The sequence below is a fragment of the Diceros bicornis genome, chromosome 3 (assembly GCF_020826845.1).
Source record: "Diceros bicornis minor isolate mBicDic1 chromosome 3, mDicBic1.mat.cur, whole genome shotgun sequence".
Taxonomy (NCBI): Eukaryota; Metazoa; Chordata; class Mammalia; order Perissodactyla; family Rhinocerotidae; genus Diceros; species Diceros bicornis.
In genome coordinates this window covers 10,185,147-10,211,501 of record NC_080742.1, presented here as the reverse complement: position 1 = coordinate 10,211,501, position 26,355 = coordinate 10,185,147, and the positions used below count along the sequence as shown (strand labels likewise).

At 38.7% G+C, this 26,355-nt stretch overlaps 1 protein-coding gene across 1 annotated transcript in view; it reads right to left on the bottom strand.

The window, feature by feature from the left end:
- Window positions 1-26,355, bottom strand: part of NRCAM (neuronal cell adhesion molecule) — a 272,550-nt gene that overhangs the window by 118,701 nt on the left and 127,494 nt on the right. The window contains exon 3 of the mRNA XM_058523123.1: window positions 23,988-24,064. The gene's annotated coding sequence lies outside the window, so the exon portion shown is untranslated. The remainder of the gene's footprint in view (window positions 1-23,987; window positions 24,065-26,355) is intronic.

Sequence of the window (26,355 nt, the reverse complement as noted above, 5' to 3'; positions counted from 1 at the left end):
CTGGCAACTTGTCAGAAAGGCAAATTCTTGGGCCCCACCCCAGGCCCACTGACTCAGAAAGTCTGGAGGTGGGGTTAGCATCTGTAGCGCAATAAACCCTTCAGGTGATTCTGATACACACTAAAGTTTGAGAACTACTATAGTTTAACTAAAAATGGTATCACAGGGTTCCTCCTTTCCTGAAAGGAAGCCCAGGAAGAGGAAGAGATGCATTTCCCACATTTGAGGCAAAACTATGGTGTTACTAAATAGGTTTTAGATAATTGGTAGGCTTATACATTAATCTCGTCAAATTTTGAAGGTTTCATTTCATCTCAAAGTCTCAAAGGTCAATATTCAGTGCTAAATCCAGTAAATCTATCAGATGGAAAAATAAGGCTGTCATGAGGCATGCATCCTTTTTGCCCTTCCCCATCTTGCTGCATAACACGTGGGCATTACCAGCAGTCAAACTGATGGAACGAGGCCTAGGGCACAACCTAAGGAGGGAAGAGCAGAGAGCAAGGATCTCGTGTCCTGGTCATAATCTGTGGAGCACCATATTTTCCCGAGCCATGAACTGTCAGGAGTAAAAATACTACTACTTCATTTAACTCTCTTTTTCAAGTTTCTGTCAGCTGAACACCATTCCTATCTGACACAAAAGCTAAAAACCATTTCCCTCAAACATTTAAAAAGGAATCACTTACATCCTTAAAAAGCTGAATCAGCAACTCCCAGCGTCGGACAGAGCAGGGCCAACAGTACAGAACAAAGCAGGCATTTCTACTCTTTGTGATTACAACTGTCTAAACATTTCTGACAGATTTCATGTGGTAATGTTTTTCTGAATGTCATCTTACAGAAGTTAAACAATAAAGAATTAAAGTCAAAACTTGAAAAAGCTAATCAAAGAAAATGAACTGTAATCGTCTTTTGGAAGCTAAATTGCATCAACATTTGAATATCCATTATTCCGTTCGTCATTTCAGCACTGTGCACTATCATTATCTATTCTTTCAGGGTTCTGAAAAGGCTTTAGAATCTGCTGATTGTCATCAACTAGCTACTGAAGCCACAAAGCTCTGCACCACTGCTGGACCATGGCAAATGTAAAAAAGATAGTTAACTACTGCAAATAGGGCTTCTGTTGCCAGATAAACGGCATTACAAAGCTGGAGTTACAGTCTCACATCTGGGCGCTTTCAGAGAGCAATCTATACATGAACATGAACAAAACCACCTGGGATTAGTCACATTTCCAATGGTTCCACAAAAAACCCCGGCAAATCCAGAATCTAGTGGGTTAGCCGTTGGTGGATGAAATATACAAGATCAAAAGAAAAGAGCCTGGTTTCTGGGCAACCCTTTCCTCCATATATCTCTAATCCAACACCGAATTAATTTGTATATACATAAGTGTTTTAAATTAAGCATGCCATGGAAATATTTTATTATTTCCTGCATTTACTTTGGGTAAATACTACTTAATTTGACTCCCTTCTGAGTAATTAAAAATGCATTATCTCAATGGAAATAGAATTAGTTTTATTATGCAATTTATTTTTTAATTAAAAATAGCCAGATAGCAAGCAAATGCTTAGAGGTCATAAGCCTGATGATACATAATTAGAAAACCAGAAATTAATACAATTTAGTGATTGGCATAGAGAAAGACAAGTTGATTCTAAATAGTTTGTTCTTTCTCAAATGTGTCTTTCTTGACAGTTAAACATGGGTCATGAGGACCGGCTAATGACAGTATCACGAGTGTTTTGTTTTTTAAAAAAATTTTTTAAAGACAACTTTTTTACAGCAGTTTTACATTCAAAACAAAATTGAGAGGAAGGTAGAGATTTCCCACATACTCTCTGTCCCCACACATGCATAGTCTCCCCCATTGTCAACATCGCCCACCAGACTGGTATATTTGTTACCATTGATGAACCTACATTGACACATGATAATCACCTAAAGTTCATAGTTTATCTATGTTCACTCTTGGTGTTCACTCTTGGTGTTGTACATTCTAAAGGTCTGGACAAATGTACAATGGCACGTATCCATTATTATAATATGCAGAGTATTTTCACTGCCCTAAAAATCCTCTGCGCTCTGTCTATTCATCCCTCCCCCATCCCAATGCCTGGCAACCACAGATCTTTTTACTGTTTCCATAGTTTTGCCTTTTCCAGAATACTTGGAATCATACAGTATATCGCCTTTTCAGATTGGCTTCCTTCACTTAGTAATATGCATTTAAGGTTTCTTCATGTCTTTTCATAACTTGATAGCTCATTTCTTTTTAGCTCTGAATAATATTCCATTGTCTGCATGTACACAGTTTATTTATCCATTCACCTACTGAAGGACATCTTGGCTGCTTCTAAGTTTTGGCAATTACGAACAAAGCTGCTGTAAACATCCATGTGCAGGTTTTTGTGTGGACATAAGTTTTTCACTCATTTGGGTAAATACCAAGGAGCACGATTGCTGGATCATACGGTAAGAGTATATTTAGTTTTGTAAGAAACCTCTAAACTGTCTTCCAAACAGCTGTATCATTTTGCCTTCCCACCAGCAATGTATGAGAGTTCCTGTTGCTCCACATCCTCATCTGCGTTTGACGTTGTCAGTGTTCCAGAGTTTGGCCATTCTGATAGTTATGTAGTGGTATCTCACTGTTGTTGTTGGGTTGGTTTTTTTTTTTTTTTGGTTTCTTTTGTTGTTGTTATTGAGATATAATTGACATACAACACTACATTAGTTTCAGGGGTACAACATAATGATTTGATATTTGTATATAATGCAAAATGATCACCACAATAGTCTAGTTAACATCCATGACCATACAGAGTTACAGAATTTTGTTTTTCTTGTAATGAGAACTTTTAAGATCTACTCTCTTAGCAACTTTCAAATATGCAATATAGTATTAACTATAGTTGCCATGCTGTATATTACATCTCCATGACTCACTTAAGTTATAACTAGAAGTTTGTACCTTTTGACTCCCTTCACTCATTTTGCCCACCCCCCCACCTCTGGCAACCACCAATCTGTTTGCTGTATCTATGAGCATGGATTTACTTGTCTTCTTTTTTTTTTTTTTTTAGGTTCCATATATAAGTGAGATCATACAGTATTTGTTTTCCTCTGTCTGACTTATTTCACTTAGCATAAAACCCTCAAGGTCTATCTGTGTTGTTGCAAATGACAAGATTTACTTTTTTCTCATGGCTAAGTTATATTCCATTGTATATAAATTCCACATTTTCTTTATCCATTCATCTGTCAATGGACATTTAGGTTGTTTCTCTATCTTGGCTAGTGTAAATAATACTACAGTGAACATAGGGGTGCATATATCTTTTCGAGTTAATGTTTCTGTTTTCTTCAGATAAATACCTAGAAGTGGAATTGCTGGATCATATGGTAGTTCTATTTTTAATTTTTTGAGGAAATTCCATACTGTTTTCCATAGTGGCTGCACTAATTTACATTCCCATCAACAGTGCACAAGGGTTTCCTTTTCTCCACATCCTCACCAACACTTATTTCTTGTCTTTTTGATAATAGCCATTCTTACAGGTGTGAGGTGATATCTCACTGTAGTTTTGATTGGCATTTCCCTGATGATTAGTGACACTGAGCATCTTTTCATATATCTGTTTGCCATCTGTATGTCTTCTTTGGAAAAATGTCTATTCAGATCCTCTGTCTATCTTTTAATCAGATTGTTTTTTGCTATTGAGTTGTATTAGTTCTTTATATATTTTGGATATTAACCTCTTATCAGATATATGATTTGTAAATATTTTCTCCCATTCAGCAGGTTGCCTTTTCATTTTGTTGATGGTTTCTTTTGCTGTGCAGAATCTTTTTAGTCTGATGTAGTCCCACTTGTTTATTTTCGCTTTTGTTGCCTTTGCTTTTGTTGTCAAATCCAAAAAGTCATAGCCAAGACCGATGTCAAAGAGCTTACTGCTTATATTTTCTTCTAGGAGTTTTATGGTTTCAAGTCTTACATTCAAGTCTTTATTTTGAGTAATTTTTTGTGCAGTGTAAGACAAGTGGTCCAGTTTCATTCTTTTGCATGTGGTTGTCCAGTTTCCCAACACCATTTATTAAAGAGACTGTCCTTTCCCATTGTATATTCTTGGCTCCTTTTTCATAAATTGATTGACCATATATGCATGGGTTTATTTCTGGGCTTTCTATTCTGCTCCCTTGATCTATGTGTCTGTTTTTATGCCAGTACCATACTGTTTTGATTACTACAGCTTTGTAATAGAGTTTGAAATCAGGGAGCATGAAGCCTCCAGCTTTGTTCTTTCTCAAGATTGCTTTGGCTATTCAGGGTCTTTTGTGATTCCATACAATCATTGTTGTTTTAATCTGCATTTCCCTGATGACATGTGACATGGAGCATCTTTTCATATGCTTATTTGCCATCTGTATATCTTCTATGGTGTATCAGCAGTTTTAAATATATTTGTTATATATGAATATATTTATTGCATGTAAATGAGGAGAGTGATCAATGTTTCTTTTGACCTTGCCTGAAACTAATATATCACCACTAATTCTTAGAGAGGGAAGGGCAGGGGAGAGGATGGGGGTAGGGGAGGGGTGGAGATTAGGAGATACAACTTAATCACCCCATAAGAGAAATTGAAACGTGAGTATAATCTTAAACTAAAATATTTTTTAAAAGTATCTGAAGTATAAATGGCCTTAATTTTCTGAAAGAACAATGTGGTGGTGTAAAAACAAGACTTGACTGGAATCAGGAAATCTTTGTTCCCAACTAGTGGTCTCAAACTAAAACGCTTCAGCAGGCCAAGCAGTTCAAGTTAAAGCATGAATCCGCCCAGCGGAGGGTGGAGACTTAGGCCCTGCTTGTTGGGCAGCTGAGGGCCTGCCTCGACTCAGCTCCACTGACTGTGGCCAGGGGAATAAGTACCCAGGTTGCCAGATCACCTGGGTTTTTTTTAAAAGCCAGAAATTCAAATTTTTATATCAAATCAACTGTTTTTAAAGCGGTAGCAACTAAGTTAAAAGTGCTGTGTGGTTCCAGGACTCTGGGGCTAAAGAAACGCATCCAGGGCCAGATGCTGTCTAGACCTTATACTGCCACTAAGCAGCTCTGGGTCTCCTTGGGACGGGTTCCTTATCTGGAAAACACGTGTCCAAGCATCTCTTGGTACCAGATGCCTATTCTGGTTCTTTTATATAATAAATTTCTTTACCTGTGAAAAAACTGTTTAGAAACTTTAATTCTCAGTAAGTTAGAGTACTGAAATAATATCGAAGTAGGAAAGGACAATCTCAAAATGCTGATGCAATCTGAGTCAGACACTTAATTGCTAATTGAGGAGTGTGACTTATCTACAGAAGTCTGTGTTGTTAAATTGGCACGTGTAGTTAGGTGAATAATCACCAAACAAGAAGAGACATGAAGGAAGTCTCGATTTTTGAGAGGCAGTGCTTCCTAGAGGTCAAGAACACACCCTGGAGCCCGCCTGGCCTGGCTCAAAGCCCGGTTCCCCACTTACTGACTGACTGACTCGAGTTACTTCAGGTCTGTGTGCCTCAATTTCCTCATGTGTAAAAACGGGGACCACAGTTCCTACCTCACAGGGTTATTATGAAGGTCAAGTGAGTTAGTGCAATGTTAGAATAGTGTCTGACACAGAGAGACCCTCAGGAAAGAATTAGCTGTTGTTACTATTACTAGTGCAAAACACGTTAATAGCTAAATCTACCAAATCTCCTGCACTAGTTTAACTAGCATTTTACTCTAAAATATCTAAAATAAAAAACCGAATCTTCATCCAGTCAAGGCCAAAATCAATAGTTTGCCTAAACAACTCCACTGGCAACTTGTATATGAGGACCTAACATGCCACAATTCATAGAAATCCAACAGAGGTCACCTTAGGAAATGTGGGTCAATGCAGTGGAACAGGGGCCGTTTGAAATCAAAGGGTGTGAACGCCGCAGCCTCGGTTTCCAACCCCTTGTGATTAATTAACAGCCTTACTGCATCCACCCACCAGCTGTATCCTAGCTCATATGCCTGACCCCAACCGAGGACTACAACAGTATAATGAAAACTGTGCTTCTAATTGTCCAGCGGGCGATCAAGGCTTGGCTAAGAAAGGCTCTTTTCACTCCCCTCCCTTCTGATTAACTAGATGGCTTTATAAATCCCCTTAATAAGTTCATTTGTGAAACCCAAGGCTAGCTGCCCTTCCTTCCTGCTGCTAAGAGGGCTCAGCTGCTTATCTTTGGATGTGACCCATTAAAGGGGAATTGTTAAAAAAATTTTTTTAATCTGCTAAATTGACAAGTACCACTTATCTCACATCTCCCCAATTCAGTAATGTTTTCCTGTATTATAAAGGAAGTCTAAGTGCGTGCAGTAAATTGCGAGACTGACAGAAATCTTTTCTTGTTTCTAGTTTATAAAAAAGCCCTTATGATTGCTTCATAAGCAGTGAACTATTAACAGGTCCGTGAAAGTAACTAACATCCACACAGATCTTTATCATTTCTAAATGGGTTCCATATGCATTATCTCATTTAGTCCTCCCAACCACTCTGTGAGGTAGTACTATTATTATTCTCATATTACAAGCAAGAAAGCTGAGGCTAAGAGAGATTAGGTAACTTGTACAAGATCACATGACTACCGAGTGCTAGATATGGGCTTGATTTCAGGTCTTCTGATTTTAAATTGAGTGTTCTTTCCATTATAACGCATGTGCCAATTATTCATCTGTTGTCTTTCAGCCCCACACCGGTCCCACTACACTTGGTACTACTGGGGCTAGGAGTTTGCAAACTAAATTTCCATGCTCCCTTATCAATTGTCTTTCTATTTGGTTCTGCTAACTGCTAATCTGCTAAACGGTGGGCAACACAAAAGCATGATAAAGACAGAAGATTCCTGGTTCTGACTCAAAATGAGGCAGTTGACAACAGCTGCTATAACAGCAGTGGGGCTGGTGTGATTCTGGACTCCAGCAGCCCACGAAGGACCAGCACTTTTTTATTGGTTCCAACCCTCGTTGAGACAGCACCTCTTGAGTAGATCCAGAAGCAAATGCAAGTGTCTCCAACCTACTTGCAACAGTGAGAGCAAGTTCATGAGCTCCAGCCCAGGGACGTTAGCAGCTTCTGATCTGGATATCATTTCTTCCTCTTTGCTCCTCCAACACCCCTCCCTCTCTTTCTCCAGTCTTTCCAATACACTCCCTATTTAAAATACCTAAAGTGGCTTCCATTTTCCTCTGTACCTTGCCTTATACAAATATACCTGCTTTGTGGCAACCTTTTGGGAGAGGGATATAAAGCAGAAGACATTGTGCCTGCCCTGAAGAAATCTGTAATCTCTCTGGGTAATAGAACTAACACATTTGAACCAAGAGTAAACAAGACAAAATAGATCTATTCAAGGGCTGAGGTAAATGGTGCACGGACTCTTTGTGTGATGGGAAAGTACATGGGTACTTCATCACAAACTCTATTTGCTTGGTGCAAGGAGTGGCCTTGCACTTGTGTTTTCCTTTGGCACACAGTCAGGTCTCTTCTCAGCCAGTCCAGAAGCAGCCCCTTGCCCAGCCCACCCCTCTGGTCTTCCGAATCACTTCCCCTTTTTTGGACATGCTTGGTTTATACTTCCTGCCCTGAAGCCATCTCTGGTGCCAAGTTGTCTGCCCCATTCTTGTTCAGTTTCCTGTTCATTAACTTCTGGCTCATTATAATATTAGCATCTCTTAAATCCACATTTGCATCACCATACATATGAAACTTTTGTCTACAGCAAAAAGGGGCACAATTACTACACACATATAATTTGGGACAGAACTACTAATTACAACAGGGGTTAAGAGTGGGAGAAAAAGTGATTAAATGTTGCTAAACGGTCAGATTTTTTCAGCCCTTATTAAATCTACTGATTTTACTTTTTTATCCCCTAAAATTGAGGAATTCTATATCATTTGATATGCATTTATTTTTAAAACAAAAACTACTCTTTACTGAGGGCTTACTCTGTACCAGGCCCCTTGCATATGTTAACTCTTTACACCTCGCCAAAACTGAACATTCTCCCGTTTTACAGATGAGGAAGGTGAGGCCCACGGAGGTTAAGTTACTTCTCCATGTTCCTTACTTGTTACTGGCACAGCCAGGACTCACGCTGCCTGTATAGGCTGTTTGACTCCTGCGCCTGTGCAGTTGCAAACAATGCTAAACTGTCCATTTCCATGGATGGAGAACAGCATTTGTGACAATGACCGAAGTCTCTCTGTGGTCAGCATCCTTCGCCAGGGGATGGATAGGATCACAGGGCAGAGCCTCTTCAGGGTACTGAGCAGAGGCTTAGCAGGAGGGGTTCTGGAGCAACTTCACTCCTCTCTGTTGTATAGCCTGGGATTCTGCACGTGACTTTATTTAATCAGGGCTCCACTGAACCTGCTGAAGCAGCACACTGAGCCAGTACAGGGTTCCCAGAGGGCGGCTGCAAGAAGCAAAGGTGAACTCTTTGTTTCACATGGTTACAGGTGGACATCTGCACTTCTGCCTGATGTACCTCCACACACTTCAAGGTCTTCAGAAGGATGGAAAAAACAGGGCAACTACTCAGAGAACCATAGGTTTTCAAGCAATTGGCATCCTTTTGTCCCTATAACTAGTGGACAAGTCTGGGCCTCTGTAAACTTATAAAGTTGGAGAGGTTTCCTGATTGCTCTTTCTAGTTGTGCACCTTTTCTTACACAGGTGCTAGCCTTTCTCTCTCCCCTCAGCTATTCAGCATATCTTTCCCTGGAAAAAGCTGAAAGATGGAGCCAGTAAATCATTACATATGGATGAGACCTCAGGGGTTTCATTTCAGTAGGGATCAAAGCTTCAAGGTCCCGGCATCTGGGAGGGTATACAGGTGACTCAGGTGCTAATCCCATATCTGATATGTGATTAAGGCAGTAGAAGCTCAATAAATGTAGACGTGAATCAAGGAAACCAAACTCCAGCAGGAGAAGTTTAGGTATTAGCCAGTAGGCCAGGATATGTTTTCAAGAGAGAGGAAGATTATGGGGGGCTCCCAGCATCCTGAAATCACTACCTGAATGCAGCATCAATGGCAGGCCTTGGGGGGATGAAGATTTTTACTATATTGATACGAAACATGCTGGCTTCAACGTTCATACCACAAAACCAGACCTAGCAACTGGGAAACCATTAGGAACATTGTTCTGATTCATATGGTCTCTTGTGGTTTTACAACTAGCAAATTAAATGAATTAGTGAAAAATAAAACCCTCTAAGAACTAAATAATGATATTCCTTCTCCCCAAGTAATCTGTTTCCCTCTACTATTATAGAAACTGCTGTGACTTTGACAGAATTCTTAATGTTATTTATATCTCAAGCAATGCATTATTTTTAATCCAAAAGAGAGCACTGGCAAAATATCGAATTTCTTTGAGGACAAGGGTCTTTACTTAAAATATATGTGTCTGGGCCAGTTAAGAGCCTCCTCTGTGTCACTGCCAGGAATTAGTCACCAGCAAAAAGCCCAATCAGTCTTTGTAAACTTATGATTAGCTTTCATCCCAACAAAGCCCATGTTTGTCACTAGGATACTTGCTTCGCCAGCTACTGGTTAAAGGATCAGTGACATACTTCAAAGATTTTTGGGTACAGTTTCTGTTCTTTGTGAAGAGCATTTGTTCTCTCAAAAACAAATGCTAGATTTGTTCATTTGCTCCAAAAAATGAGAGGAACATTTCTTTTGATTGTTTTCCAACCCCACCTCTGCATTTAACAATGGAAAGCCACAGTGCCCTTTCCTCCTGCTAGCAGAATTTGTGAGTAAGCTGAGTTCTAAACTATGACATTTCTGAACCTTGGGAAGTCAGAGTGTTACATCAAACTGAGGCAGAATTTATTCAGCTAACGACAAAGGGCTGGAACTTCAAATTTTCCTAAGCATACATTCATTCATTCATTCACTGGTTCATTCATTGAGAAAATTACACACCTACTACAAGCCAGGCAGTATTCTTGGTGCTGGAATACATTAATGAACACAAGAGACAAAAGTTCCTGCCCTCAGGGACCTTATATTCTAGTGGAGGAGACAGATAATAACACAATTAATAATAAATTATATAGTTTGTTAGGTGCTAAGTTCTATAGAGGAAAAAAAAAACCAGAGAGGGAGATAGGGGTCCTAAGGTGTGTGTATGTGTGTCTGTGTGTGTACGCACATGCACAGGTACACTTGCTCACCACAGGATCAGGAAATAGCTCACCAGAAAGTGATATTTGAGCAAAGACCTGAAGAAGAGGCAGCAAGCTTTGGGGACATATGCAGGAAGAGTATTCCAGACAGAGGGAACCACAGTGCAAGGACCCTGAGGTGGGAGTGTGCCTGGCTTGTTCAAGGGACATCAAGGGGCCAATGTACCTAGAGCAGGGTGGAGGGAGAGGAGTAAGTGTGAGGTCAGGGTAAGGGCTTTGGCTTTGCACAAACTTAATTAGGAGACTGAAAAAGTAAGTAAAATCTAGAATGAAACCCTTGATAATAAAGAGATAATTAATAAAACTAAATGCAAATTTAAATAAAATGCATGTTGCAAAGCCATACTTTATTACTAATGATCATATTTAAAGAAAAAAGTAGATATTTATCGTTATCTAAAAGGCATCAACGAAATGATTATAATCTAAGTATGATTTATAAAAGAGATTTATGAGTAGACAGCTTTGCTGTGTGGTGATTTAAGGCATTTGTGGGACAGGCTCCTCTGTCCAAAAAAGATAACTCCTCTGCATGGAATTCTACTTCTTGCATCTAATGATAGGATTTAATTTTTCCTTCCTTCAGATCTTCAAGGCCATTTATTTTCCAGATTCTTCTATTAAAACACAAACGCTGGGTTCGGATGGGAAGGGGGTAGGGAAAACAGTAGGAATTCACATCTAAAGCAGTTATCAGGCAATTTCTTCTCAGAAGCAGTAGACAGCTAGCTGCCTTCAAAATACTGTGTGAATAAAACATGGCTTGGGTTCCTGCGGAAGAGCTCGAGGAGGGAAGAGGTGGGATGGCAGGGTGACAAGGTACAAAAACAAGATTTAATTACAACTATTTCTATGAATGTGGACAAATGTCATACCTGTGAGCAAACCACACTGACACTAAAATTCCAAGAACTTTCCTTTCCAGATATAATCAGCCACACAAAAGACAAGAAGAATGCCCACTACTACTGTAATACTGTACCACTTTGTAGCAGGCAAGCATTCCTAACCGTATTACATTGTTTGGCCTAGAATTTTTTTCTCTTTCTGTAGCACCCATTTATTCCACACAGTGTGCATGAACATGGAATGGATATTTAGAACCACGGGTGCAGTGTAACAACCTTGACAGCCTTTAGATTTATTATTTGATGTGAATGGGCAGCAGGGTAATAGCTTTGACTTCCATATGAGACCTTATTTGTCATGTACACAGAGCACCTTAACCAGAACTCCCAAGGCCCAGGGCTCCCCTTATTAACTAATTAAGTATTCTAGTGGGCACTTCTCTTGCCCAGGCAGAGGGGCGGTGGTGAAGCACATGTGCTCTGGAATTAGACTATCTTGGTTTGAATTCCTGCTCTACCAGCTCCTAGCTGTGTGTCCATGGGCAATGTATTTAACTTTGCACCTCAGTTTCTTCATCTATCAAATGAAGATAACAGGTTACTGTGAGGATTACATGAGATAAAACAGGAAAAGTGCTTAGAACATGTGTAGCACATAGTGAGCCTCACAAAAGGTGACTGTTATTACAGTAGAACATAATGGTTTTCAAAATAGGTATCACTGGGAATATTCAATTCCACTATTAAGGTATTACTGTCTACATAAAAACTTAACCCTTCCCAAAACTTCTGTTGACATTTTTTTATAGACATGGGCTAAAAAAAGAAAGAAAATAAAATCTGATTAAAAAAAATACTGCTTAGGGCATATTTGATTATTCTCAATTGTTATTATAACACTGTGTTAATTTTACCTTATTAAATATTGAAGAAGGGCCATCACCATTGAGAAGACATTAAAATATATTATATGAAATTAAGCTAATTTGTCTTTATATATAGCCTTGGAGGATCCTAGATGCTATTTTTACAATAAACATCTATTTTCTAAAAATGCCATCATGTCATATATATATGCCAAAAAAACAGAGAGGCATAAGACAAATGCATCCCTGGGTAAGCTGAGACCCTTTGAGAAAATAACTTGTCTCCATGTTGTGCTAAACTAGGGGCAACACTGAAACAGGAACAGGTCAAATGAGCTGTTCCAAAGAACGGCAAATGTCTACCCCAGGTGAGGCACATAGGCCAAGAGGAAATAAAAGTTAATAATAAAGGACCCAGGCAAAGTTTATATCAGATCTGGCTTTACAACCTAGAATTTCTTCATTTTCTTTTCTAATTTATTGTAAGATTGAAACTATGGTGCTGATTTTGTGGCACTGAAGTATTTTATGAATCAACAGAAGCTGAATCATGAAAAATTCAAATACTTTTGATCAAAATATAATACTATCAACTCAGAAACAGAAAATTCTTATTTAAAACATAAATTCTGTTTTACTCTACATTTTATTCAGGAAACAAATTCTACTTATATTAAATGTATATTTTTATAGAACTAAATTTCAATGACATAAATTCTCATTAAAAATAATTCCTTATAAGAATAAAAAAGGAAACTGCACAATATTCTCCATATTTTATAAATAGAGGTAAAATATTTAATTATAATGAAGAAGTATACAAGGCATGGCTACATAATACCAAGAAGAGGAAGGATAATTTTGATAAGAAAATGAATTTAAATTGTAAGGAACTCTCTACCATCATTTGCAAAGAATTCTATATAGTTCGAACAATTTAAAAATAGTGCTATTTTATATCCTAACAAACATTTCCCATTCCTTTTATTAGGAAGCAAATTACTGACAGATGATAAACGTAATTTCATTACAGATGCCAAAGTGTATTCTATGCCAGCCAGATTCAAAACAATGCAAGTAAAATGTGGAAAACAAACCAGAAGGGTTTTCTCCACAGACAAAATTTATAGAAATTTAAATAAGTATCAGATAGTTTTCCAGAAAATATGTTCCATGGCCCACATGGATCACCAACATAACTTCTAGGACAACAGGAGCTAATGAAGAATTGGTACCAGACACCTGGGAGGTCATTAGCAACAACAAGATTTAGCTAGTAGAGCTGCAGAAAGAAACAAGTGGGGTGCATCCAAGGCATGAACCACATGAGTGCTTACTATCCCATCCATGCTTCTGGGATAAATGAAAGGAGTGCCAAGGCAGATTTGGGGATTTTTTCTGCTTATCCTACGTACATGAGAAGTAGAAGGGAAATTAGACAATTTTTCTATTTTTAAAAAACTACAGTTCTTTTCCATTTGATTGATTGAATAGAAGATGAATGGACAGCGATATGATTTTTGATTAAGAAGTACCTAGAAGCTCAAAATGAAAAATTTATGAATATAAATTATGATTTGGGCATTTAAAATTATGATTTTGGCCATTAATTATGCCAGGATTTGTCCATAAGTACACATGAATTCCCTCTGCAGCCAACTCATCACTTTAGGACAATATTTCTGAGACTTGTGATTCATGGCCTGGGGTTAAGCCATCTTTCGTCTAGAAATCTGACGGAATTATTAAAATGGAAATGTTTCATGGAAATACCACCTCAATCATTTGGCATGTGTCTGACTGATCACCCTTTCCAAAGAGTGACCACAGGACAAAAAACAAGAACCATGAACATAACAACAACAGAAACAGAAACAATGCAGCTCTTTCCCCTTACATTGGACTCACATTTATCTGCTTAGTAATAATGACATATTGTCCCCTGTTATTGCTTCGAAAAATGTTTCCAGTGACCCTTGGGAATGTTATGTACTGTTTTGTTTTATTTATGCCCTTGGCAAAATTTTCTTTGTTCAGATCACTCTTTGAGAAAGTCATTTCAGTCTGAATTGCGTACATTTTGGGTTCTTTGGTTAATACGAGTTTTTGACCTTTCGGTTTCTATGGCCAGTTCTTCTCTTGGAGATAACTGATGGCATTAATTCTCCTTGCATGTGCTCCATGAGAAACCACCCCTCTTCTTCAAAAAAGTGTACTAATTCTGAGGACAAGCTGGGATGACCAACTGCCAACCCACCTCTTTGGGTTCCAGAAATGGAACTCAACTAAGGCAGAGATGTCTCAACTAAGGTTACAGTCATGGAATAATGGGACAAATGCTCAGCTAAACTGAAACAAAACATCTACCTCAGTGATAGTTTCCTACCTGCTTTCCTCATCTTCAATGTGCTTTCATTGAATTTTCTTAAAATACTGATGCCAAATTAACCTTCTCAAACAATGGTGGGCACACATTACTTCTCACTCAGAACTTAATGGGTTCATAACTCAAACTCAGTACAGCATATTCACAATCAGACATATTTCAGACTCAACATATTCATGACAGAACTCTTTATCTTCCTCTCAAAAGCAGTCCTGCATTTTCTGTTCTGGTCAGTAGCACCACCATCCACCCAGTCTCTAAAGCCAGAGGTTAGGTTTTGCTTTTCCTCATTCTTCCTTCCCAATTGGCATACACGTCCACTCAAATATACCGTAAACTGTCTCCTTCTCTGCAGCCCCTCTGCTAGGCCCCTGGGTCAGGCTCTCTTGCTTCTTATCTTCTTATCTCTTACCTCCTACTGGCTTCCAGCTTCCATTTTCACCCTTCTATTCTACACACAGTTGCCAGGGTATTTGTTGTAAACTCAGATCCCTTACTCAAAATCCTTAAGTGGAATCCTACAACCTCTCCCAAACTCCTGACCAGACAGCACACCCCAACCTGCCTTCGGAGCACCTCCAACTTCTCCACCTTCAGTCATACCAATGCACTCAAAGTGTATCGACTGCCAGTTTTCAAGTGGTATCTACTGTGCCTCACTCTCCCACAGCTGGAATGTCCTTCTCCATGTCTACCTGGAAGATGCCTGCTCACCTTTGATGTTCTTTCTCAAGGATTTTCCTGATGCCACCATGCAGAGTTGTCAAATTTGCCTTTATATCACCATTATACCTTTATATGTATATATACACATACAAAAATGTATGCATATTATTTTTACCTTTTTTGGACTAATTACACAATATTGCAATTATTGTGCTGTATACATTTAATGTATAGCTTGCTTGCTACTCTTTGTGAATGTCTTAAACATAGTAGCTCATTCATTCATATATGAATGAATAAATGCTCATTCATTCATTAAACAAGGAAGGAAGGAACACGCACCTCTCCAAAGTCCACTTCTTGGGTCTACTTTCTGCTTTAAGTTGGTTTACTTATTTTTCCTTTTTGCCATGCCAATACCACGTTTATCTCCCTCCCCCCTCAAGACTTTGCCATTTCTCCCATTGTAATTTCTACTCTTTTTAATTTAATTTCTCTGAACTAGTTTTAGAACCATTCTTCCTTCAGTAATCAGTTCAAGTTCAAACCAGTCATAAACCTGTGTCAGGCTCCCAGTATCTGTCTAGTGGTTACCACTCCTTTGAACTCCCAGAGCACTTTTAGCTCATACCACACATTTAACAGTCAATAACGCTGGTTTATTCTTTCTTTTTATGTGTATACCTAGTACATACGTGTGTATGTGAAGAGTCGATTTATATGTATATAACTAAAGAGTGTGAGTCACTGAAGGGCACGACCCATATCTTATAATGCAGATTGCATTGTCAGGACCTCTCACAGTTCCCTCTATATAAGAAGCAATCAACAACATTTATTAATGAAGATGGTCACCACACAGGCACTTATGTAGGTCCCATAAATTAGTACTTTATTTGTATTAATGAAACTCAAATAACTCCAGAATAAACTTTGACCTGTTGTCATTAAAGTGGTGAGATTCTAGGTTCGAGTATGGGCAACGGTCCCATAAGTCATTCAGTGGTTATCAATCACTCTACTTGTGAAGAACTGTGTTTGACTCTCAGCTGAGGAAAATCTGTTTTATAAAAGAAAGTCTTTCAATTGTTTACACTTTATAACAAAGATCTTTCCATGCCCTTTCTGTGTCCATTGAATCACTTACTGGATCAAGGCAGCTACATTTCAGTAATAAAAATAATTTGGGGGGCCGGCCTGGTGGCGTAGTGGTTAAGTTCGCGTGCTCTGCTTTGGCGGCCCAGGGTTCATGGGTTTGGATCCCAGGTGCGGACCTACACACCAATCATCAAGCCATGCCGTGGTGGTGTCCCATATACAAAAACAGAGGAAGATTGGCATGGATGTTAGCTCAGGGATAATCTTCCTCAGGCAAAAAGAGGAAGACTGACAACAGATGTTAGCTCAGGGCAAATCTTCCTCACCAAAAATAATAATAATAATAATAATAATAATTTAGACAGAATCAGCAAGTCCATTATAACATAGATATTTAAAATCCACTTCTTTACTGAACTTGGGGTTTGTTCTACAGAAGAAAAATCCTGATGTTCAAAGGCATGTTTTCAGAAAAATGAAAACATCTATCAATTTACCATAAAGCTGCTCTGGGTAACTTACAACCACCAGCAACATATGGAAAGACCCAGAGAGAAAAGTAGGTGGAAGCTTTCCCTAGAAATGAATTCTGATTTTGGTACATAACAAGTATTCATTTCAATTCAACAAATATTTACAGAGCATGAACTAAGTACCCAGGATGGTACAAGAGGCTGTCTAAGATGTATTTATTTTTTCCTACTCCCTATGGCAAGAAAGCTTTTTAAGGAACTTCAAAAACATATACCAGCCAAATAATTTATTTTGCACAACAAATCAATTTGAAGACCTTTTTTTGGTATTAAACCATATCTGTAGTTGGATTTTCTATAACAGAGAAATGTTACATAATGAAGAAATATTTTACAGGGCACTTGGAACTTAGATATATTTTCTAGGTCATTTGAATAATTTGAATATAGTAGTTTTGTCTAGTTATATTTGTCAAATTCTTTCTCTTTTTTTTTTGCCCCAGGGAACAAAGCCATTTAGGAAACTACATTAACTAAGTGTTCTCTGTGCTTACTGACAAAGAAATAAATAGAAACTTGCAGAAACCATTTCCCCTGTGCTCCTTCTCCATGTGGATTGTTCTCTGCCTTCCATTCTCTCCTTTCACAACCTGTTCCTCTAGCCTTTCCTTCACCAGGCTAACAGCTTCTGTCAGCGAGGCTTTTATTCAGAACAGTATCAAAAGCTCCGCAGAAAAATGGATTAATCATGTTCGCTGCTTCTCTTTGTTTACCCCTTCAATTCCACCAGAATTCAAGCAAAACGAGAAAATGCATGTCTAATCACAAATGTGAACTCCTTCTTAGACGTTATTTTGGTGCATTTCTCTTTTAAACATATCACACAATTAAAGGTTCTCTAAAAATCAAACAAGATTAGTTTTCCAAATATGTCTTCTGCATCAAATACATAGTATGATGATTTAAACACATATTCTGTGTAGCTCGAGCTCCAAAAGAGAAGCTTATGAATACAAATGCCAAGGAAGCAATTCAATATTTTACTTTCTAATTTTCCACAAATATTCCCTGTGAGACAGACATAACTAAGCATTTTAAAGTAATAGTAAATGTAGGGTTAGATAGCATTATTCAAATAACAGAAGTCTTGTATTCTATTGAATGGTCTTGTCACTGCTGTCTAAGTGGAATAAAGAATCTTTACTCAAGTCTTATTCTTCAAAATATCAGACTGCCATCCTTCACCATTAATTTCATGCCAATAATTAAATGGGATAAATATTGGTGACTTCACCACTCCTTTTCATACAGTAATTCTCTAATATATAGAAGTTCCCTCTTGTTCGGGACGAATTTGTTCACTTTGCTTTTCCCAGTTTTAAAAGTATTTTTTCTGAACAGCACTGACAGTTTCTTCTGTTAAAATGCTATAGTTAGAGCCTCAACTATAGCAAGTAGTGGGCACCACTACCACCCCAGCACCACTGAATCATTGCCTCCCTGCTTGGACATTCTCTCACCATTTTAGAAGACGGCTTTCTCATCATTTCTGTCATCTACAGTTGGAAAGTTTTAAAAGTAGCAGTAGAATTCCTATGTCTCAAATAACAAGTAAAAGATACTAAACAAATAAAAACTCTCAAACATTGATCTCTTTCAGACCATTAGCCAGGCAGAACCTCATCAAGATGGGCCTTTTTAAAAACAAGCTATGAAAAAAAAAAGTGTGGTTTAATGGGAATTCGTAATACAGTAAGAAAAGTCACAACCCTGAATGAAGTGGACTAGAAACGGAATTACCCTGGCTGGGCTGATGGGAATCCCTGCCTCTGGGAAGAGTGGGTTTCCAAAGGAGATGCCAAGTTCACCAAGCATCTAATGGACAGTCCATTTGCATATCTCTTCCTGTATTATTCAAGTGAAAATTGTGCTCTATGAGTACTTTCAGTTTTTTCTCTTTACAAAAATTTTCAGAAGAACAAAAATGAAAGTCAGGCCAGGATCATCCACAGAACAGAGAGATGGCACCAAGCATTTACATTCAGCTAAAAGAACATTCCTTCTATGAAGTTCATAGTTTATAGAGTCCTGCTAGATTATGGTATAGAACACTTTTGTGAGAGGAGAATATTTCTGTAAAAAATCTGCTAGGTCTATGGTTTTATTTATGAAGGCAGTGGGGTGAAATATATACACAGAAGACCCATGTGCCCGTGTGAGCCCATGGGCCCATGTGAACTCTGCAGCAGCCGGTGAGGAGGCTCACCCCACACACCTCAGGTGCAGTTGCAGCTTAAGGAGGCATCGCAGGAACACATTAATCAACACGTTCAAGGAATGCATTAATCAACACCGCCACGTCGGCTGGCATGCCCCATTGTTTAACCATGCATGCTAACGAACACGAAGCAGCAATATGAATGTGAATTTCCACCATGCTGCAAGAAACAAAACCCTTTTCAGGACTGGCCCCATGCACCATATCCTACTCCACTCTTTCAATAGAAATCATTCTCTCCTGTATTCCTGCTAGTTTATGGACTTGCTTTCTGCCACAGTCAACCAGAAACAAAGACGCTTTACAGGCCAGCTAAGTTTGACAAAAGCTGTAGAAATGCCTTCTGCAGATATGAAAACTTGAATCCTTCCAAGGGATTTTTTCTTTGCCTTACAAAACAAATGCTGTTGTGAAAGGCAAAATAAAACAAAACAAAGCAAAGCAAAAAAAAAAAAAACAAAAAAAAAGTCCAAGCATCTATTTGTGTATGCAGTCAGATGTGACAGCAACATACTGCATTATCAGCAGGGGCCTGGGCCCGGCCTCCTGCTCCACACTGGGCTTCATTTTCCTCCTGGGTAGTTCCCTAGATAACCCTCCTGTCAGGATTTGACTCCCTCCAAAAGCAGACAGGGATGAAATGTCCAGATGCTGGAAGGAAGGGTCTGATAAAGCACCCATTGAACTGAGGCACACATGTCTACCTTTGTGTATACAGACTTATGTGGACCTGAACATTAAAGGCTTTCCAGTATTATCAACACTCAAAGTATCTCACTCAGTAAGTTATGGGGCACAAGGTTCAATAAATATTGATTTTGGTCAAGAGAACGCTGAACATAAAGATCATAATTCTGAATGAATAAGGGATGCCATTTATAATGATCATTTTGAATAATCTTCCTCTCAGAGGCAGTTATTTCAGTAGACGTTGTACTTGCTGGGAACAAGGGTCACATGGCAGTGGTTCCCCTCTCGCCTCTCAGTGGCACAATTCTAGTCATTTCAGTGAGCTCCCAAATTAAAGTCCATGGCCCACTGATCTAGTCTTATCTCATCCCAGCTCTAATTCTGGTGACCATAGAAAACATTTAAAAACTACAAGCCAAAAGTGCAGCAGGGCAAACAAATCTGATCCAGTAAGTATCTAGAAAGTGCTATTTGCAAAGGTCACTGCATCAGCCCTTTCGTGTGTAAATGCTAAGTCTCTACATATTTCCTACTGCAGTGACTCAGGCAATTCTCTCCCTCCAGTTCCAAAGCAGAGATTTCTCCCCACTAGACCGCAGTGGGAAGAGAGGTGAGAAACTCAGGCAAGTTGCAGGATTCCTTCTACTGACTACTAGCACTAATTGCTGCTGCCACGAAAACATAATGCCACCTTTCTCATCACTCTCTCACCTTTGCACAACTACCCACCTCCCACGATCTCCCAAAAGAGAATGCTGACGTCTTTCTTCAGATACCTTTCAACTGCTCTTTCTAAGACAGCTACCAAACTGAGCTACCCAGAGTAGTGGGAGGGAATAGGTGGGTTTTCAAAGAAAAATGGTTGTGTTCCATAAGAATGACGAGGACAGGATGCAAGGGGCAGAAAAGACGTAATCAATAAAGGCATCTCAATCATGGATGCCATCATAACTCAGAGATAAGTATCAGGAAGTGTATTATAATTCAACCTCCCTCAGAAACGCTGTACATGAGATTTAACAGGCTTCCATCCGACCCTAGGTCACAGGGTGTTACTCAGACTCCACGTGGAAATGGAAAGCTGGGCAGTACACCGGGATGGAAGAACAGAATATTCATCTCTCTCATCTGGCTTTCAGGAATGCTGGACTTTGGTGGTGAGCAGTATTCCATGAAGTCTGCCATGATCACAATGGTGGGGCTGTCCAAGTGTGCTAATGTTTCCAGAGATGTCGTTGAATTGAAATCTGGAGCTTGCCCTCATATTTCAAGGTGAAGAGGGAGTAAGTCAATAAGTATAAGAAAAGATCGTTCTGGTTTTCTAGCTGACTCAATACCTAATCAATTTTAACTGGCACAAACCAATAAAGAGATGAATATCCTCTGCTTAGATTTAGATCCCTATCTTGGTTTTTGTACATTCTAGGCTTCCCAGGGTAACTTTTTATTTATGAGCCTTTCATCTCTAGTTTCGTGAGGCGAGTACTCCTTTTGTGGATGACATATGTCCCCTAGATTCGTCTGATGTCAAGTAACATGAGATAAAACTTCTCAGCTTTAAAATGATCCTGTAGGACAAAATTTTAAAAGACCACTTTACTGTTAAATAGTATTAAAAACAGTAGTCCTATTTGGGCTTTGTAATAAAATATTGATTCACATTTACAAATCAACTTAATTATAAGAGAGTCTTTGTACTGTTGTCAGTTTTACTACTATCTACTCAGAATATAATAACCATTCTCCTAAGATGTATGCATAATTTTTATAAGTTAGTACTATGAGTCCAAAGGAAAGAACAATTTTCAAATCATCAACCAAAAACAATGATTAAATAACTCCAATAATCTGTCAGATTTTCCTTTTCATGTAGCTTTCCAAATGGGAACATGCGTTAAGGTGTAGCATGGGCGTGATTCTTCAGACTCATTATGGTTACAGCCAGGACCAATGTACACAAATGTAGCCAGAGCAGAAAGCCAGTTATAAGGAGTGATTTCAGGGGTGCCCCCTCCTCACTCTGGTGGTTTACTGAAAATCCACCATTAGCTGTCCTGCATTTTAGCTCAAGGTTTTCAAGCAAGGTAGAAGGCAGGTTTTCCTTGCAGAGAACTTACACATTAGTGTTAATGATGAATGTGAACACAGTTTTTATAAGTGACTGGACATCAGCAGAGGTAGCACTTTCCAGAGAGAAGGATATGGGGCTGGGAGTGGGGGTTTGCAAACCACAGTTCTGGCTGCTCACGCCTTTTGGAGCGTGCACCACAGTGCACTAGTGAACGTGGGAAAAACTACTGAAAACTCTAAGTAGCTACAAAAAAACTTACTCTAATGTCAGAGGCTGAATTCTTGAATAGCCTGGGGACATTCTGAATACAAGTGTGCTTTAGAACTTTGGGAAGTTTTAGGGAGTCTTTGTGAAGCAGGGGAAAGAAATGGGGAAGACACTCAGTTAGTTTCAACCAGATTAAATCATTCACAAAGATAAAATGAGATATTTTAGTGGCTCTAAGAGTGTCTGACAACTGAAAGTTCACTTTAGTCATTTAACAAAAGACTAGCCAAAAAGATCAACAAGAAGAACATATTGAGAAAGGTAGAACTGAACTTTTTCACTTGTTGCTCTAGAAGATAGAGATTTTAAGTCAAATAACTCTGATGCAATAAATGAAAGAGAAAATAACACAACCAGCCAGGAAAACGCCCTCAGAAACCACATGAGAGCATCTTCAAAAGTGGGAAAGCATCCATTATTGAGCCCCATCACTGCCACCTGACTTGGTGGTCCCTTTGCTTGCCTTGTCTTCCTGTATTTTCCCCTTTCACTAGAAACCAGCATTTACAAATAAGCTCCTCATTTTGCTGTCTTCCTACTTCTCCTCGATATCACACAATAGATTATCTACAGAAGAACTTCTCATTACTTACCGCAGATACTAGTGTTTTATTGGTAGGCCACTTTACTTAACACAATTACTACTAATTCCTAATTCCTAACAACTGAGATTTGGTATGTATCGACTTCCATGTCCCTGTCAGAATGGATGGATCTTACTCTTACACTGCTTTACTCTGCAAGTGTTCCTTATTTTATAGAATATGCACACTCGTTGGAGGGGGTGTGTATAGGTATAATGCAAACTTTATAAAATAAGTCATTTTACATTAACTAAGGGAGCTTTCTATTAAAATAGCATTTATATAAAATGAAGGCTCTTCTGGTATTGGTCATAATTACCTAACTCAGCAATTTTGCTAGTCTTTACTAATTTTCACTTTTCAAGAACTCTTCAAGCAGAACAAAGTGTGTGCTACTTGATTTACAAAGCAATGTTCTTAGTTTCCAGGTTACTGATTTGGGGATTTCTGGTGGTATTTTGAAACACCATAAGAACTAGTCAGTCATATGAAATCAGTTTCAATACAACACAATGGAAGCATATTCAACTGAGGCATGAATCATTTCCTCTTAAAATACAAAACGACATCTGAAAGAATCGATTTAAGAATTTTCAAGGACAAGGGACAACATGCTTGGATTTTACTACCTCAAAATCTTGCATACAATCTTCTTTTCTTAATTAAAGTCCATGAGAGTTTCTTTATTTGTTAAATGAAATTGAGGTAGAGGACTAAATGTCTGAACAATCATGCTCTCATAAATTCCTTAAGAAAGCCATTATTGGTTGAGATACAGTTCTCTGAACTGTGTTCCAGATCTCCAAAGAAGATATTTTTCATCAAGCTCAATACTATAATAGATGGCCTTTCAGAAGGCATCATAGGCCTGGTAGAGTCCATTCTAGAGCTGATAATTCTAATGATGCAAATGGGAACAGGGTGGGCACCGGGGGTGGGGAATGCGTGTGTAGGGGGGCGATTTTCAAAGCATAAAGCACATATCAAAGGAATATTTAAACTTTCCAAACAGACTTTTGTATTATTTGGATTTCATTGTGAGACAATAAAAATCATGTACGGACAGTAAGTTCTTGGAAGATTTTTGATATATGATTGAATCAAAAAGAAAACTCCATTCTTGTAAATCTTTAATTCCTTCAGAAACATACTGTGTACTAGCAATCCTTTTATTCTGCTGTCTATTTTCTGAACTTTATGATTCATGATTTAGGTAAACAAAAATCTTATTACTGTGAAAGGGCATGAAGGGTTGGTTTTCTTCCCTATGTATTTGATCCATCTTCTTTGACAAGCAGTATGATTAATGTTTTCGCATCTGCATTCCTACCTCCTGTCTTTTATCATACTCTCTGGATTGAAAAGTATTAAATATGGCAATAATATTACATAATCACATCATTTTATGGTATAATCCCTTTTTTAACTACTAACTAATTTAAAACTTTTATGAAGACAAACTCCTACCTTTGAAGAAGGTCTTCTTATCTGAGAAGTTGTTCTTCCTTTTAATTCTTTAAACCAAAAGTCTTCTTAGCATTGCTCTGTGGGTTGAAGAGTGGGGGAAAATGTTAAGAAGACATTTGTCGTCAATCACAGCAGATTATCAATACATTAACTCCAACTGACTCCCTGATAGGAAATACAATTACAGGAGGAGCCCTGCAAGGAAAGACAAATTATGAATACATTTGCCAAAACACATCTCTGCTGGTTTCATTCAAAAGTGACAGCAGAGAGGTGACTAAAACTCTGGTGGCCATCCTCTTAAAGAATCCCAGCAAAAGAGTCACTTCTGTTCCCCCTTTGCAGTTTAGAGGAATAGAGGGTTTTTTGTAACGCATGTATACAGTGTGGCTAAAATACCTCCTTGTATTATTATTATCATTATTACTTAAATTTTTATTCAGTAGAGTAGAAATTCTTTTGACAGTGTTTGAAAAGCCCCAAGTTTTCAATGAGGGTCTTAAAGAGATGATGGGAGCAGCCAAGAGCGAGCAGACCCACCTGGGCTATGAAAAGGCTCGGCTACGGACAGCTCCAGAACTTGATCATCTCCAGCTCTCCTCTCCTCAGCCTGAATGTTTCCTTTGCAAATATTCCAGCTGAGAATTAGCCAGAAAAGGACAGCATGGACGGGGAGGAGAACAATCACAGCTGAGCATATTAGGTTTCATTTTATAGACAACCAATTCAGACACCCACAGTTTTCTAAGGGAGGATTTGTGGCTTTTTGGACTTTGGACTTTTGGAAACAGAAGTCATACTATCAACCTCTGAAAAACCCTTCAGAGAAGAGAAACAAGCATCAATTCAGGAACTCTTGGCTGCTCCCAAATATTAAGACAACTATGAATTGCAAAATGATTCCATTAATGAAATAAAGATGTGTAATCATCTCAGATGTTTTAATTTATGCATGTATTATAAAATATTTTCTGTATTAAATTGCAAAACGCTTTATCTTACTTATATGTAAAACCACTCAATAGATTTTCATTGGATCTGATGCAACGATATTTTATCAGGACAAAATGTTAATGTTGTAGAGGTTAGTGATTCTTCCTTGGAATTAAAACCAATTTTAGAGTAATCAAGGTTTTCTTTCCTTGTCACTTAGTTCCCACTTTTAAAAAACTCTCTAGAAGTGTATAGGAAACAGTCTACAAGAATTTGAGCTATGTCTATAATAACCATTAAATTCAACAAATATATTGAACATTTACTATGCATGTGTCAATATATTGGATAAATATAAATAAGGAAAAAAGAATGAAATGTAAATAAGACACGTTTCCTACCATAACGGATCTCAGCCCACACCCTGATGGGAAAAACAAAACTATCACCAACCACTATAAAATGCAGTATTTATAGAGTATTATGAGACCACAGAAGAAGGAACAATTGATTCTGTAAGGCAGCATCAAGGAAGGCTTTCCACAGGTGACAACACTTAAGTTGGGCCTTAAAGGTGGGTAGGAAGGGCATTCTAAGCAGAGGGAAGGGCAGGAACAAAGGAATGGCAATGACAAAGTGGGTGGTGTGTCCCCCCTAGTTGAGCAATGAAGCTACAGGCACAGTGATGATGGGGGGCAGGGAGTATGGCAAAGAGGGGAGTCTACAGAGGTCATTTGGAACCCGAGTGCAAAGGGCCTTGAGCAACAACCAATTTATGAGTCTGAACATGAACCTGAGAACAATGTGGACCTATTGAAGGTTTTAGGCAGGAGGAAAGAACACTTGTCAGTAGTGTAGGTAACTGATTGAGAGAAGCTAGGGATTAGAAAGGGGGACTATTTAGCGGGTGTTTCAATAACCAGTGTACAAGATTCTTGGCTTCTAGGGGTAACCCCTGCCTCCTCCCAAGCCCACCTCCAATAAGCAATCATTTGACTCCTCCCTGAGATGAATTAGGTTACACAGACAGAACACTGATTTAGGGGTAAGACCACTGGTTTGGCCATGATATTTGATATTACTGCACGTTTTTACTTTATCAATGGAATAATTTTGCGATTTTTCGTTATCTTAATACGTGACTGCGCTTTTATAGGTGGACCTTGATTAGGTCAGCATGTGGATGTGGTCTCGTTTCTTGCCCCTCCACCTAGCCACCATCTTTCCACCATCCCTCTCCCCCAGACAGCTCTGCTCTGCTTCTGGCCCTGCGCAGGACCTGAGGCAGGTGGGTAGCCCAGTGCCGTACTTGACACCAGGGAAACCCTCCATCTGCATCCTTTGTTTCTGTTATTGGATTTGGGCCTTGGATCAGTCTTTCTCTGCACAGTGTTAATGTCTGACACTGATTTGGGCTTAAGGGAATCAGACCCTG